Source organism: Nycticebus coucang, chromosome X (genome assembly GCF_027406575.1).
Source record: "Nycticebus coucang isolate mNycCou1 chromosome X, mNycCou1.pri, whole genome shotgun sequence".
NCBI lineage: Eukaryota > Metazoa > Chordata > Mammalia > Primates > Lorisidae > Nycticebus > Nycticebus coucang.
This window is the reverse complement of record NC_069804.1, coordinates 88,773,117-88,788,902: the sequence shown is the minus strand read 5'-3', so window position 1 is coordinate 88,788,902 and position 15,786 is coordinate 88,773,117. Positions and strand designations below refer to the sequence as shown.

The 15,786-nt window shown below is 38.9% G+C and overlaps 1 protein-coding gene across 10 annotated transcripts in view; it reads left to right on the top strand.

Moving 5' to 3' along the window:
- The window catches only part of ATRX (ATRX chromatin remodeler), a 357,519-nt gene that overhangs the window by 188,526 nt on the left and 153,207 nt on the right, over positions 1-15,786 (top strand). The gene's annotated exons all lie outside the window — the stretch shown is intronic.

Genomic DNA, 15,786 nt, shown 5'->3' with positions numbered 1-15,786 from the left:
GCTACTCTTACTGGGGTTAGGTGATATCTCAAAGTAGTTTTGATTTGCATTTCTCTGATGAATAAGGATGATGAGCTTTTTTTCATGTGTTTGTAGATTGTGCGTCTGTCTTCTTTAGAGAAGTTTCTCTTCAAGTTCCTTGCCCACCCTGAGATGGGATCACGTGTTCTTCTCTTGCTAATACATTTGAGTTCTCTGTGGATTCTGGTTATTAGACCTTTATTGGAAGTATAACCTGCAAATATTTTCTCCCATTCTGATGGCTGTCTGCTTGCTTTACTTACTGTGTTCTTGGCTGTGCAGAGGCTTTTTAGTTTGATCAGGTCCCAGTAGTACATTTTTGATACTGCTCCAGTTGCCTGGGGAGTCCTCCTCATAAAATATTCACCCAAGCCGATTCCTTCAAGAGTTTTCCCTGCACTTTCTTCAAGTATTTTTATAGTTTCATGTCTTAAGTTTAAAAAATCTTTTATCCAGTGAGAGTCTGTCTTATTTAATGGTGAAAGGTGTGGGTTCAGTTTCAATCTTCTACGGGTTGCCAGCCAGTTCACCTAGCACCATCTGTTAAATAGGGAATCTTTCCCCCCAGTGAATGTTTTTAAATGGATTGTCAAAGATCAAATAACGGTAAGTAGCTGGATTCATCTCTTGGTTCTCTATTCTGTTCCAGACAGAATAGTAGTTCCAGAGAAGTAGTTCTCTGTTTTTGTGCCTATACCATGCTGTTTTGATCACTATCGATTTATAGTACAGTCTCAGGTCTGGTAGCGTGATTCCTCCTGCTGTGTTTTTATTGCTGAGTAATGTTTTGGCTATTCGAGGTTTTTTCTGATTCCATATAAAACAAAGCATTGGTTTTTCAAGACCTTTAAAATATGACAATGGAGCTTTAATAGGAATTGCATTAAAATTATATATTGCTTTGGGTAGTATAAACATTTTAACAATGTTATTCTTCCCAGCCATGAGCATGGTATGTTTTTCTATGTGTTAACATCTTCAGCTACTTCTTTTCTTAAAGTTTCATAGTTCTCTTTGTAGAGATCTTTCACATCCTTTGTTAGGTATACTCCCAAATATTTCATCTTCTTTGGCACTATTGTGAAAGGAATAGAGTCCTTGACTGTTTTTTCAGCTTGGTTATTGTTGGTATATATAAAGGCTACAGATTTATTGGTGTTGATTTTGTAGCCTGAGACATTGCTGTATTCCTTGATCACTTCTAAAAGTTTTGTAGTAGAATCCCTAGTGTTTTCCAGATACACGATCATATCATCTGCGAAGAGTGAAAGTTTGATCTCTTCTGACCCTATGTGGATAACCTTGATTGCCTTTTCTTCCCTAATTTCAATGGCTAAAACTTCTATTACATTGTTAAAGAGTTATGGAGACAACGGGCAACCTTGCCTAGTTCCTGATCTAAGTGGAAATGATTTTAATTTAACTCTATTCAGTACAATATTGGCTATGGGTTTGCTGTAGATGGCCTCTATTAGTTTAAGAAATGTCCCTTCTATACCAATTTTCTCAAGTGTTCTGATCATGAAAGGATGCTGGATATTATCAAAAGCTTTTTCTGCATCAGTTTAAAGAATCATATGGTCCTTATTTTTTAGTTTGTTTATGTGCTGAATTACATTTATAGATTTACGTATATTGAACCAGCCTTGAGACCCTGGGATAAATCCCACTTTCTCATGGTGTATAATTTTTTTGATGTGTTGTTGGATTCTGTTTGTTACGATCTTATTGAGTATTTTAGCATCAATATTTATTAGGTATATTGGCCTATAATTTTCTTTTCTTGTTGGGTCTTTCCCTGGTTTGGGGATCAAGGTGATGTTTGCTTCGTAGAATATGTTGGGTAATATTCCTTCTTTTTCTATATTTTGGAAGAGGTTTAGTAATATAGGTACTCGTTCTTCTTTAATGTTTTAGTAGAATTCTGACATGAAGCCATCTGGTACTGGGCTTTTGTTGTTAGTGAGATTTTGTATAGTTGATGCTATTTCAGAACTTGATATAGGCCTGTTCATCATTTCCACTTCATTCTGGCTAAGTCTTGGTAGGTGGTGTACTTCCAGGTATTGGTCGATTTCTTTCAGATTTTCATATTTCTGAGAGTAGAATTTCTTGTATTATTACTTAAGGATTTTTTGAATTTTGAGGGGTCTGTTATTTCATAGTTACCATTTCTGATTGATGAAATTAGAGATTTTACTCCTTTTTTTTTCCTGGTTAGGTTGGCCAAAAGTTTATCTATTTTACTGATCTTTCCAAAAAACGAACTTTTGGATTTATTGATCTGTTGTATAATTCTTTTGTTTTCAATTTCATTTAATTCTTCTCTGATTTTGGTTATTTCTATTCTTTTTTTTAAATTTATTTTTATTGTTAAATCATAGCTGTGTACATTAGTGCAATCAAGGGGTATAATGTGCGGGTTTGATATACAATCTGAAATATTCCCATGAAACTGTTCAACGTAGCCATCATGGCATTTTCTTAGTTACTGTATGTAGGCATTTGTATTTTGCATTTAGTAAGTTTCGCCTGTACCCATTCTAAGATGCACCGTAGTATTTCTATTCTTCTGCTGGGTTTGTGGTTGGAGTGTTCTTCCTTCTCCAGTCGCTTGAGATGTCCCATTAAGTTATTAACTTCCTGTCTTTCCATTTTCTTGAGGAAGGCTTGTAGTGCTATAAATTTCCCTCTTTGGACTGCCTTTGCAGTATCCCAGAGGTTGTGGTAATTCGTGTCTTGATTGTTGTTTTGTTCCCAAAATTTGGTGATTTTCTTCTTAATCTCGTCTATAACACATCTATCCTTCAGCATAAGGTTGTTTAGCGTCCATGTTTTTGTATGGGTATGCAGGTTCCTGTTGTTATTGAGTTCAACTTTTATTCCATGATGATCTGAGAAGATGCAAGGAATAATTTCTATTTTATTAAATTTGCTGAGGTTAGATTTATGGCCTAGGATGTGGTCGATTTTTGGAGTATGTTCAGTGGGCTGATGAGAAGAATGTGTATTCAGTTTTGTTGGGATTAAATGTTCTGTAGATGTCTGTTAAGTCCAGATGTTGAATGGTTAAGCTTAAATCTAAAATTTCTTTGCTTAGCTTCTTTTTGGAGGTTCTATCCAGCACTGTTAAAGTGGTGTTAAATCTCCAACTACTGTGGAACTGGAGGAAATCAAGTTGTTCATGTCTGTTAGAGTTTCTCTTATAAATTGAGGTGCGTTCTGGTTGGGTGCATAAATAATAATAATTGAAATCTCATAATATTGAGTATTACCTTTAACAAATATGAAGTGTCCTTCCTTATCCTTCCTTATTTCAGTTGTTTTAAAGCCTATTGCGTCTGTGAATAAGATTGCAATGCCTGCTTTTTTCTGTTTTCCATTTGCCTGGAGTATAGATGACCATCCCTTCACCTTGAGTCTATATTTGTCTTTTAATGTAAGATGCGATTACTGTATGCAGCAGATATCTGGCTTGAGTTTTTGTATCCATTCAGCCAACCTGTACCTCTTTAGAGGACAGTTTAAACCATTCACATTAATTGAGAATAGTGATAAGCCTTTCCAGAGTTTGGTGGACGTTTTTAATCCTTTCACGACTGTGGAAGTTGGAATTTGATCAAAATTTTCTGGGTGGGTTTACTTTTGTGGTGGAGGATTGTGTTGGTCTTTATGGAGAATAGGTCTGAGAATATCCTGGAGAGCTGGTTTAGTTATGGCAAATTTCTTCAACATGTGAATGTCATTGAAGTATTTAATTTCTCCATCATAAATGAAACTCAGTTTAGCTGGGTACAGGATCCTGGCTTGAAAGTTATTTTGTTTTAGGAGATTAAAAGTCGATGACCATCCTCTTCTAGCTTGAAAGGTTTCAGCAGAGAGATCTGCAGTTATTCTAATATTTTTGCCCTTGTAGTTGATGGTTTTCTTTCGTCTGGCTGCTTTCAGAATTTTCTCCTTCATATTAACTTTAGGGAAGTTAATTATGATATGCCTGGGGGATGTCTTATTGGGTTGAGTCATACTGGGGTTCTAAAGCTGTCTGCTATCTGAATTTCAGAATCTCTTGGCATGTCTGGAAAGTTCTCCTTCATAATCTCATAGAGAAGAGACTCTGTGCCTTGTGAAGCTACTTCGTCGCTTTTGGTGATCCCTATAAAACGAATATTGGTTTTCTTCGAATTATTCCAGACCTCTCTGAGAGAGTGATCTGTTTTTGCCCTCCATTTCTCTTCCTCTTTGAGAGTTTGGGAGTGTTCTAAATCTTTGTCTTCAATGTCAGAAATCCTTTCTTCTGCTTGCTTCATTCTGTTACTAAGGGATTCTACTGTGTTTCTCAGATCTTTGAGGGATGCAACTTCTTTTGTCAATGTGTCAAAATCTTTGGTCATTTGGTCTTTGAATTCGTTGAATTCTTGAGATATGTTTGAGATATGATTGTTTTTTATTGTTGCCTCTGGCCTTCCTCAGGGTTGGGGAGGTGTTTCTCGAAGATTAGACCCCAGCGGGATCACTCTCTTGTTGCGGGATCTTTGTAGAGAGTGCCGCTTTGTAGTTCCTCTGGGGCTTCCCCAGCCAGGGAGTTCTGGTTGTGGAAGCAGCTCCAGAGTGTGACACACCCAGATCTAGCAACAGGGCGGGAGGTGGTGCGCACGGTTCTGGGAGTACCTGGCGCCCAGTGACTTTGGCACAGAGAGCCCAAGGCTCCAGCAGTCCCTGGCCAGGAGAAGGGCTCGGTGCAGTGGCAGGGAGGGCTCCAGAGGGCACACAGCTACCAGTATCCCTGGCGAGATGAGTGGGCCAGTGTGGAGGCAGGGAGGATACAGGAGGGAGGTCACGGGGTTGCACGGCTCCCGTAGTTCCTGGTCAGGGCATGCGGAGGCCTGGTGGGCGTGGGTTATGGGTCGGGGGTGGCGGCACAACTCTTATGGAGGTCCGGGCGGCACCAAGCCCAGGAGTTTGAGGTTGCTGTGAGGTGTGATGGCATGGCACTCTACCCAGGGCAACAGCCTGAGGCTCTAGTGTGCCAAAACGGGTCTCACTCTCCCCCTGAGGGTTAAGGCTGTAAGGCAGCTTAGTCCCTGCCTTTAGGCTGCTCATTCACTAGGTTACTAGCTCCCGCCCGATCCTTGCTCTGGGACCCTGAGGGGGGAGCTTGCCATGGCAGCTCTCTCACACTGGCTCCCTGTAGCCCACAGCCAAACACTATTAGCTCTGTTTGGCTCAGCTCAGTCTGGGGCCCTAGACAATGCCCAAAGTTCTCCACACGCCTGCTCAGGCTCTCCCCAAAGGCAGTTCAACTGAGTGCCAAGTCGAGAAACACCGAAACAGTTCACAGGTAAGGCCTTTGCAGTTTGCAGTCTCACTGCTGCTTGTATTTATGGCTGCCAGCGGGATTAGGTCTATCCGACACACGCAACCACTTGCCAGTTTTCCACTGTTTTTGTCCTCCTCTTGGGGTCCAGAAGTCCCTTGCTGACTTCCTGTATCCTCAAAGGGATGATTATAGGCAGATCCCACCAGCCAGAGATGCCTGGAGTCTTATCTCCCCAGACTCACTGTGCCCTGTTGCAGGGAGGCTGTTACTCGGCTGCCATCTTGGATTGTCCCCCTCTTGTTGGCAGAATTAAGTTCATTGCACATGTAATATTTAGGTTCTTGGCAAATAGAGGGTTCTCTCCGTAATATGGCATTGTGCTTCATCTTTGAGGTCAGCAGGAAAGCATTTCAGTCTTATAAATGGCTCCCTTCAATTAGGCCGTGTTCATCTAAGAGAATCGAAGTTTTGATTAAGTCAGAGTGACATGGTAAGTAACCCACTTAAGGGAATGATATCCCATCATATTTATAGGTCTCAACCACATTCAAGTGAAGAGGATGATACAGGGCATTTATACCGGAGGTTGTGAATCTTGGAGATGTTTTAGGGTTCTGCCTAGCACACCTTGGAACTGGATAAGACATTTAGGGAATTTTCCATTTTCATCTAATGGCTTTGCCCTAATGATATGAAGTTAGTACCCATCCAGGCTAGGACACAATAATAATTTAGTGAATACTTAACACCTGTTCAATGTACATTGCCTTATTTGATCTCATCAACAACTCTTTGAGGGCTTTTTGATAATCTTTCCCAGATTGCATATTCAGATACTGAAGCTTAAGAGAGTTGTGGTAGCTTGATAAAATAGAAGTTGGCTCTGGGCGGCACCTGTGGCTCAAAGTGGTAGGGCGCCAATCCATATGGTGGAGGTGGTGGGTTCAAACCCAGCGCTGGCCAAAAACCACACACACACACACACACACACACACACACAATAAATAAATAAATAATCAATTAAAAAAATAGAAGTTGGCTCTAAATAGCTTATGCTAGTTCTGCTTCACCACAGTGTTTCCCAGGGTTGATTTGCATATTACCTACAATTCAATGTAAACGTAGTATCTGCTGAGATAATTTATTGTAAATCTGTAACTTAATCATAAGTTTTTAGATGACACAATGATCCTATAGTTATGGTTTTAAAGATAAAGTGTCCTATTAAAGAGATATTTACAAGCATTTACATATTTTTATTTTCGTGTGTTTGCTTCAAAATAATTTGTGGGATCTGGGGAGTTGGAGAATGGGTTAGAGGTTATCTGTGAAAGAAAACAGGCCATACGTTGATAATTTTTGAAACTGAGTAGTGGGTAATAGGGTTCATTATTTTGTCTACTTCTATTTATGTTTGAAACTTTCTATATTGAACATTAATAAAATCCATTTGTTCCTAGTTAAAATTGTAAATTAAAGAATGGCTAAAAATTTTATTTCTTAAATGTCAGAAAGTTTATAATTTTAGAATCATGTCTTTTAACAGAAACATAAAATGTTTATATAAGCGATTCTGTTTTCAAAATATTTTTTTGATTAAAATATCACATTTATTGAATGTATTACTTTAAAAGTATGGATAAAATTTATGTTATACTAGGGTATTTTAAAATTAGTTTACAAATGTATATTTAGAGTAAATAACAGCTAATTGAAAGAAGATAAAATAAAATGGTTCAAACACTAGAAAGGCCCAGCCCATCCTATTTGGCTTATGAACTAACACATCGAATGGACATAGATGAGTTGACAATTTGGTAGCATACTTATATACCACAGTGACATTTATTTTTAAATGATGCTAATACATATAATAGTTGTTAAAAGACTAACTTATAAGAACATAGGGTTATTCACATCTCAGGAAGTTTTAACATCCTTTTTTTCTTTGGAGAGTGGATTGTATTAAATAAAAATTAGAAGCTTGTCAACAATGTTTATGCAAAAGTTTATACACTTATCTGGAACACCTGCGGTTTGAGTAATGTACAACAATCTAAATCAGGTGTCCTCAAACTGTGGCCCACGGGCCACATGAAGCGGTGTGAATTGTATTTGTTCCCGTTTTGTTTTTTAGTTCAAAATAAGATATGTGCAGTGTGCATAGGAATTTGTTCATAGTTTTTTTTTTTTAAGCTATAGTCCCGCCCTCTAACTGTCTGAGGGACAGTGAATTGGCCCCCTGTTTAAAAAGTTTGAGGACCCTGGATCTAAATTTTCACTCATTGCAAAGTAAAAGTGAGATGCTTCAGTTTGAGGCTGGAATTAGAAGCTCTGCCTAGAAAATGTTGGATTCTTACACAGGAAGAATGTTGGATTTTGATGGGCACCAAAGAAGCGTTCAGAATGGAGCTACTGCTAGTTGCCGTTTTGTCCCATGGGCGACTTTATTCTTGAACACATTTAATCTATGCAAGTGCAACAAACTTTGCTATCGATCTCGCTGGTCCCCAGCGCAGACTGAATCACATACAGCAAAGCATCTGTGAGCCTGTCACACTCCCGCATCCTTCTGCGGGCCTCCTCTCTAGCCGAACTGACGTTCCTTAGGCACCCAGTGGCATTATGCAGCACCTGTGATCAATGCAGCTGTATTTTCCGATCGTCCTGAAGAGGTGAATTTTCCCAGCCTGAGTGGGGGATAATCATCGCATTGGTCAATACCACGAGGGCATCCTGGATGATGGGCATTTTGAGTGCGTCACATGACGAGAGGTTCCAACTGTGACCAGCTCCCGGATCTCCAGGTCCGTGGTCTTACGGAGCGACCTCATCAGCACTGGGATGCCACCGCAGTTTTTCAGAGCTATTTTGTTATCATCGTTGGCCTTCCCATACACCAAGTTCCTCAAAGCTCGACAGGCACTATGGTGGACTTCCGTCATGCGATGGTCCAACAGGTCCACCAGGAGCTGTATGCCTCCTTGTCTCCTTATCTCAGCTTTAATTTTATTGTCTCCAAAACAGAGGTGTTGTAAATAGGCTGCAGCATTAGACTGGACCGAAGGAAACTGATGTTGCAACATGTGAATCACTTCAGGCAGTTCTGGGTCTCTCCACCCAAATTCTGTCACCGCACCAGTCCTCCGAGCACTGTCGGGCACAGGACACACGGGGCTTCCTCTTCTGCAGCCGCCTTCCCCGCCTGCCTTCAGGACATGCACTCTATCAGATCTCCCGCATCATTATGGGCCCCACCTTGGTCTTCTCTGCCAAATCTGAGTCCTTCTCTCTTCAAACCCTTTGTCCTGTTTTCAAAATATTAAGGGGGGTACAAATGTTCTTGTTACACGCATGCCTTTTATAATGCTTAATTCATGGTTTTTCGTTTGCACATGAACCAAATAGTGTTCATTGTACTCTATAGGTAGGTTTTCCCCCCTCTTGATTTCCACTGACCAGTACATAAAACTCTGTGTGCCCCTGTGTGTCCATAGTTTAGTTTACCTTCCAATTATTGCAGAGTATATGTGGTGTTTATTTTTCCATTCCTGAGATACTTCACATAGGATAATAGTCTCCAGTTCCATCCAGGTTGCTGTAAAAGCATTCTTCCATTCCTTTTTATGGCTGAGTAATATTCCATGGTGTATGTATGAGTGTGTGCGTATCACATTTTCTTAATCTGCACATGAATTCAGGGGCACTTATGTTGATTCCACATCTCTGCAATTATGAATTGTGTTGTGATAAACATTTGAGCAGAGGTATCACTATGTTGCCCTGGGAAGAGTGCTATGGCATCATAGCTCACAGCAACCTTTAACTCTTGGGCTTAAGCAATTCTCTTGCCTTGGCCTCCTCAGTAGCTGGGACTACAGGCGCCCACCACAATGCCGACTATTTTTTGGTTGTAGTTGTCATTGTTGTTTGGCAGGCCCGGGCTGGATTCGAACCTGCCAGCCTCTGTGTATGTTGCTGGCACCCTAGCCTCTGAGCTACAGACACCAAGCCTGCAGGTATCTTTCTGATAAAATGAGTTATTTGGGGTAGGTACCCAATAGTAGGAGTGCTGGGTCAAATGTAAGCCTACTTTTATTTCTTTGAGGAATCTCCATACTGTTTTTTTACAAACAGTATATAAAAGTTGCTTTCTCTCTGCATCCACACTAGCACCTGCTGTTTTCTGAATTTTTAATAACGACCATTCTAATAAGGGTAAGGTGATATCTTATTATGGTCATAATTTACATTTCCCTGATTATTTAGTGATGTTTGGTGTTTCTTCATATATTCGTTGGCATTTGTCTATCTTCTCTTGAATAACTTCTATTTATATCATTTGCCCACTTTTAATGGGGTTGTCTGATTTTTCCTTGCTGATTTGAATTCTTTATAGATTCTGGATATTTGCCTTTTATTGGCTGTATGATTTGTGAATATTTTCTCCCATTCTGTAGGTTGTCTATTTATTCTCTTGATTATTTCTATAAGATAGGTGCCAGATCTTTTTTGTAGGTCTGGTAAAATTTGGCTGTGAATCTGTATTATCTGTGTCTTTTATTTTGTTGCGAGAATTTTTATTACTGCTTCATTCTCACTGCTAGTTATTGGTCTGTTCAATATATCTATTTCTTCCTGATTTGAGTCTTAGGAGGTTGTGTTTTTCTTAGAATTTATCTATTTCCTCTATGTTTTCTAGTTTATGTGTGTCGAGATTTTCATAGTATTTATGGATATTTCTGTGGTATCAGTTGTAATATCTCCTTTTTCATTTCTGATTGACGTTCTTTGGATCCTTTGTTTTTTTTCTATTTCTGGTCATAATAGCTAGATTTCTATTGATTTTGTTTACCTTCTCAGAGAGCCAACTTTCTGTTTCATTGATCCTTTGCATTTTTTTGGGGGGGATCCATTTTGTTTAGTTCTGCTCTGAGCTGTTTAGTGTGAGTATCTTGGCTTTGTCACCTGCACAGTGGGTATTATCATAGCTTTCTGCAACCTCTTGGGCTCATGCGATTCTCCTGCTTTAGCCTCCTGAGCAGTTGGTACTACAGACATTTGCCACTACACCCATCTATTTTCTATTTTTTTTTTTTCTGATAGAGACAAGGTCTTACTCTTGCTTATGGTGATCTCAGACTCCTCCCACCTCAGCCTCCCAAGGACCTAGGATTATAGGCTTGTGCCAATGCCCGGCTGTCTATTTCTTTTCTTCTGCTAGCAGCTTTGGGTTTGGTTTGCTCTTCTTTTTCTGTTTTCCTTAAGATGTGACATTTGGGTGTTAATTTTTGTTCTTTTTGTCCTCTTGTGTAGACATTTGAGGCTATCAATTGTCCCTTGTGACTTCTTTTACTGTATCCCATAGATTTTGATAGCTTTTGTCCTTTTTGTCATTTTGTTTGAGGAATAGTTTGATTTCTATCTTAGTTTCTCTGTGACTTTGTGTATATTTGAGTATTTCTCTTGGAATTGATTTCTAGTATTATTCCATTTTCATCTTAGAAGATATATGGTATGATTTTGATCTTTTTTCCCTTTAATTTGCTAGGATATGCTTTGATTCCTAAGATATGATCAATCTTGGAAAATGTCACATGTGCTGATGAGAATGTATATTCACCAGATTTTGGGTAGAATGTTAATGTCAATTCTTGTTAGGTCATTTGTTTCATAGTCCTGTTTAATTCCAGTGTTTTCTGTATTGATTTTATGCTTCACTGATCTGTCCATTTCTGTCAGTGGGGTGTTGAAATCCCTAGAAATTATGATGCTACTGTTTATCTCTTTGCTTAGACCTAGAAGGATTTGCTTTATATGCTAGTTGCATATATATTTAGGATTATTATATCTGCTTGTGAAATAGAGCTCTGAGCTCGTTTCATACATATTTAGGATTATTATATCTATTTGTGGAATTACTCCTTTTACCAGTATAATGACCATTTTTGTCTTTTTTACCATTGTTTATTTTAAAGTCTTATTTTTTGTGATAGGAGAATGTCTGTGTCTGCTTGTTTTTGCTTTCCATTTGTGTGGACTATTGTTTTTTTTCCTTTTTTTCACTTGGAGTCTATATGAGTCCTTTCAGGTTAGATGGGTTCCTGGACATAGGAGATATTGGTTGTGTTTCTTTTCATCCATTCATCCAGTCTGTGTCTATAAGAGCTGTGAGATTTAACTTCTGGTTTGTTTTACACTGATTGGTATCTATGGAGCTGTTCCATGTATAGTGCAGTTTTGAATATTTCATGCAGGATAGGTCTGGTAGTTACAAATTCCCTTAGCATTTGCCTGTCTGGAGCAGTTTTTATTTCTCCATCATTTATGTAGCTTATTTTTACAAGACCGAAAAATTCTTGGCTGGAAATTATTCTGTTTAAGAAGACTAAAAGTGGGGCCTTTATCCCTTCTTGGCTTGTAAGCTTTCCACTGAAAAGTCTGCTGCTGGCCTGATGATGGGTTTTCCTTTTTTTTTCTTTTTTTTGATCTTGCTGCTTGGAGAATTTTCTTCTTCATTTTACTTTGGCCAACTTGATGACTATGTGTCTTGGAGATGTCCTATTTGCTGTGATTTTTTTTCCAGTGTTTGAAAACCATCTTGTATCTGGATATTTCCATCTCTGGTGATACCAGGGATATTTCCTCAATAATAATACCCTTAAATAGATTTTCCATGTTTTTTTTTTTTCCTTTTTCTTGTTCTCCCTCCAGGGGTACCTATAATTTGTATATTATTTCACTTTACATAGTCTTACATTTCTCTCAGTGGTTGTTCATTATTTTTTATTGCCTTTTCTGTAGCTTTGACTGACTGTGTCTCTTAGTTCAAGAGCTTTTTCTTCAAGCTCTGAGATTCTTTCCTTTCTTTGGTTTAGCTTATTGTTGAAACTTTCTGTTGTATGTTGAAATTCCCCAAATGACTCATTTCTTTAGGTTCTATTATATCCTTTTTTGTGTTATCCCTTTGGTGACTTTCTCATTGTTTTCATTGATGTCTTAAATTTTTTTTTTTTTTTTTGCTTCTTTGTGTTGGTTTTTAACTTTCTCTTCTATGAATCTATTTACCGTTCATATTCTGAGTTCCATTTGTGACATTTCAGCAATTTCCTTTTGCTTGGGATCCATTGCTATGATACATTATGATCTCTTGGAGGTGTTGAACTGTTTTGTTTTTTGTTGATGTTGCCAGAGTTCTTTTTATGATTTCTTCTCATCTTAATCCTCCTCTCCCAGCTCTGGGCTAATAGGTTTGCAGTGTACCTGTTCTCCTTTGCCAGGAACTCTGCTACTGAGTGACAAGAAGTAGAGGTTCCTAGATGTACTTTTGTGTCCTACTCTGGAAGATTAACCTTGTAGGGGACAGACAGGCACACTGAGAACCTTTAATGCAGCTGTTATTTTTTGTCCTTTTCATCTATGATTACCACAGATCAAGACAGTTTTATATGATCTTCATGTGGAATGGTAGCTTGTCCCCTAGACTGCTGTTGGAAGCTTGCTTTGGGGGATAAGTGAGTTCTTCTTCACTGTGGCTGGCTGGAGAAATGCTGGGGCATTTCTCTGCCTGGGTCTCTCCATGGAAGTTGTTGTGGCAGCTGTGTGAGGCTATCTAGGCAATGGTCATGGGTGTCTGGGCTGTGGATGTTTGCTTAACTTGGTCCAGGTGTGATGGTATTTCGAGGTTGGCAAATCCATGATGGAGGGATGGACCATAGTGTCATTCTCCCCAGATAGCAAGTGGGAACCTGGGGTGTGGGCCTTGACAGTGGCCAGGAGCTTTGGAGCTGGGCCTGGTGGAAGTTCTGGAGGCTTAGGGGTAGAGCCATAAAACCTCTAGCAGTGGAGGAGCCTTGGGTAGAATTGATGTGCCCAGCAATAACACTAGAGCTTCAGCGGGCAGAGGTATGGCCTAAGGGGAGGGCAGCAGGGACTGTGTGGTCAGACATCAGTGGGGGACCCATGGAGGTAGAGCTATGTAGAGCTATTGGCAATGTGGGGGTTTTGGGAACCAGCACAAAGAAGAGGAATGAACCTGAGTGGGAATGGTGGGGAATTGAGGAAATAATTCACACAAGAGATGAAGATAAATCACATAAGAGACAGGATGGGATCCTGAGGACTGAGCAGCTGAAGCTAAAGCAACACTGAACCGTGAAAACAGCTTTATTATATAGTATCTAATCTAGGTCACTTATCTTAGCAAAGTTACTTACTAAGTGGGAAATTTGGCAAAGGAATATTATTATCTTTACAAGGTTTTGTTTGATGATTATCTAGCATATAGGGTAAAGATTAACTTTAGAGAGGAGAAGCTACTGTACTTACTGGTAAAAGGGAAAGTAAAAGATAAAAGGGAAAGTTTGCAGGGGTGATATGACTTCTGGCAGAGGAGAAAAGCCTATTGTTCAAGGAGGAGAAGCAGTTGGGGGTAGTTCCTTGAATGTCTCCTCAGGCTGTGGGGGCCTTGCCATCTCACAGCCCGCTCTCCATATGGAAGGGGTCTCAGGGTTGGGGCTACAGGTTGGAGCCACTGGGCTTTCCCTTTGCTTAGGTCCCACAGAGGCAGTCCCTGCAGAGCTTAACAAGTGGTGTCTATGATGCCTCTTCTGTTCATATCCCTTTTTAGTCTTGAATAATGAATCTCTCTGTGACCTTCTTCACTTCACCTTGCTTCTCTGGTATTTCACAATGTTCTTTCCAAGAAGGCCCATCTATATGTGGCCATCTACCTTCAACTTTCAATCCTCTCCTTGATAGTGGTGCAGGAAGGCTGCTTCTAGTCTGCTATCTTGCCATCCCCTCTCTGTCTTTAAAATTAAATTATCAAAAAATTAAATCATTAGGTCATTAAATATGAAATACTCGATTTTGAATCAAAAACCTAGTTTATTATATCTGAAACAAGATGCAGTACAATTAACAAAAATATTTGCCTGAAGTATTAATACAGTTTTGCTATCTTAAGGTAACCTTTTTATTCTAGCTGTGAAAAAACTTAGCAAATGGTGATGAAATTATAAAAGATATTTTCCACAGCTTATTGATAATTGAATATTTTTCCTTGAAAGAAGTAGTTCAAAGCCTGGGAGAAGTGGTAGTCTGTTGGTACAAAGTCTAGTGAATATAGTAGATGACAGAGAGTTTCCAAGTCCAGCTTCTGTAGTTTGAGCGGTGTTGTTTGTATGATATGTGGTTGAATATTGTCTTGCAAGAGGATTGGTCTGTCTCTATTGACAAATCTTGGTTGCTTAATCTCAAGTATCCTCATCATTTCGTCCAAATGGTTGCAGTGGACCTCCATTGTAATTGATTGACCAAGTTCCATGAAGCTGTAGTGGATAATTATAGTGCTGGACCACCAAAATAGACACCATTAGCTTTTTTGGACGAATATTTGGTTTTGGACTGTGTTTTAGCACTTCATCTTCATTCATCCATTGCACTGAACACTTAACGATTGTCAAAAGAATCTATTTTTCATCACACATAATAATGCAGCATATAAGTGATTTGCCTTTATGTCATGACAGGAAAGAAAGGCAGGCTTCAAGATGGTTTCTCTCCTGATGCTTGTTTAAGTCATGCAGAACCCATCTATCCAGCTACACCATTAGCTTTTTTGGATGAATATTTGGTTTTGGACTGTGTTTTAGCACTTCATCTTCATTCATCCATTGCACTGAACACTTAACGATTGTCAAAAGAATCCATTTTTCATCATACATAATAATGCAGCGTATAAGTGATTTGCCTTTATGTCATGACAGGAAAGAAAGGCAGGCTTCAAGATGATTTCTCTCCTGATGCTTGTTTAAGTCATGCAGAACCCATCTATCTATCCAGCTTCTTTACCTTGCCAATTTGACTTACCCATTGTTTTATAAAAATTGCTCTAAAAATGTCTGAAAGATAATCACAAGCCAAACAATATGTTTGAAAGAATGAGGATGTACCTTCACAATAACAGTAAAATAAGTATCAAACTGAAATTTCAGAGATATCAACTGTTGAACTTAGTTTTTAAGGAAATTGGACATTTCGTGCTTGATAACCTAAATAGTATTTTGTATAGGTTAAGAGCATTGACTGTGGAGGCCAGTTCTCTGGGTATTATCTTGGAGTTATAATACTTAATAGTTGTATGACCTGTGCAAGTTGCTTAACTTCTCTATAACTCAGGTATTTTCATATGTAAAATGGTAATACTTGTACTTACCTTACGCAGTTATTGAATGCAATATGTAATAGATAGAAATGAGGATAAGATAGCAAAAAATACAGACACATACACATACTTGTGCCAATGTATGTGTGTCTCGTTAAGTTTTCTTATAAACAAAGAACGTGTCATCATTGCTTTCCTTTTGTGATTACAAGATATTTTATATAAGTTCCTGTCATGATTTTGTGTTTTCCTTTTTTTTTTTTTGAGACAGAGTCTCACT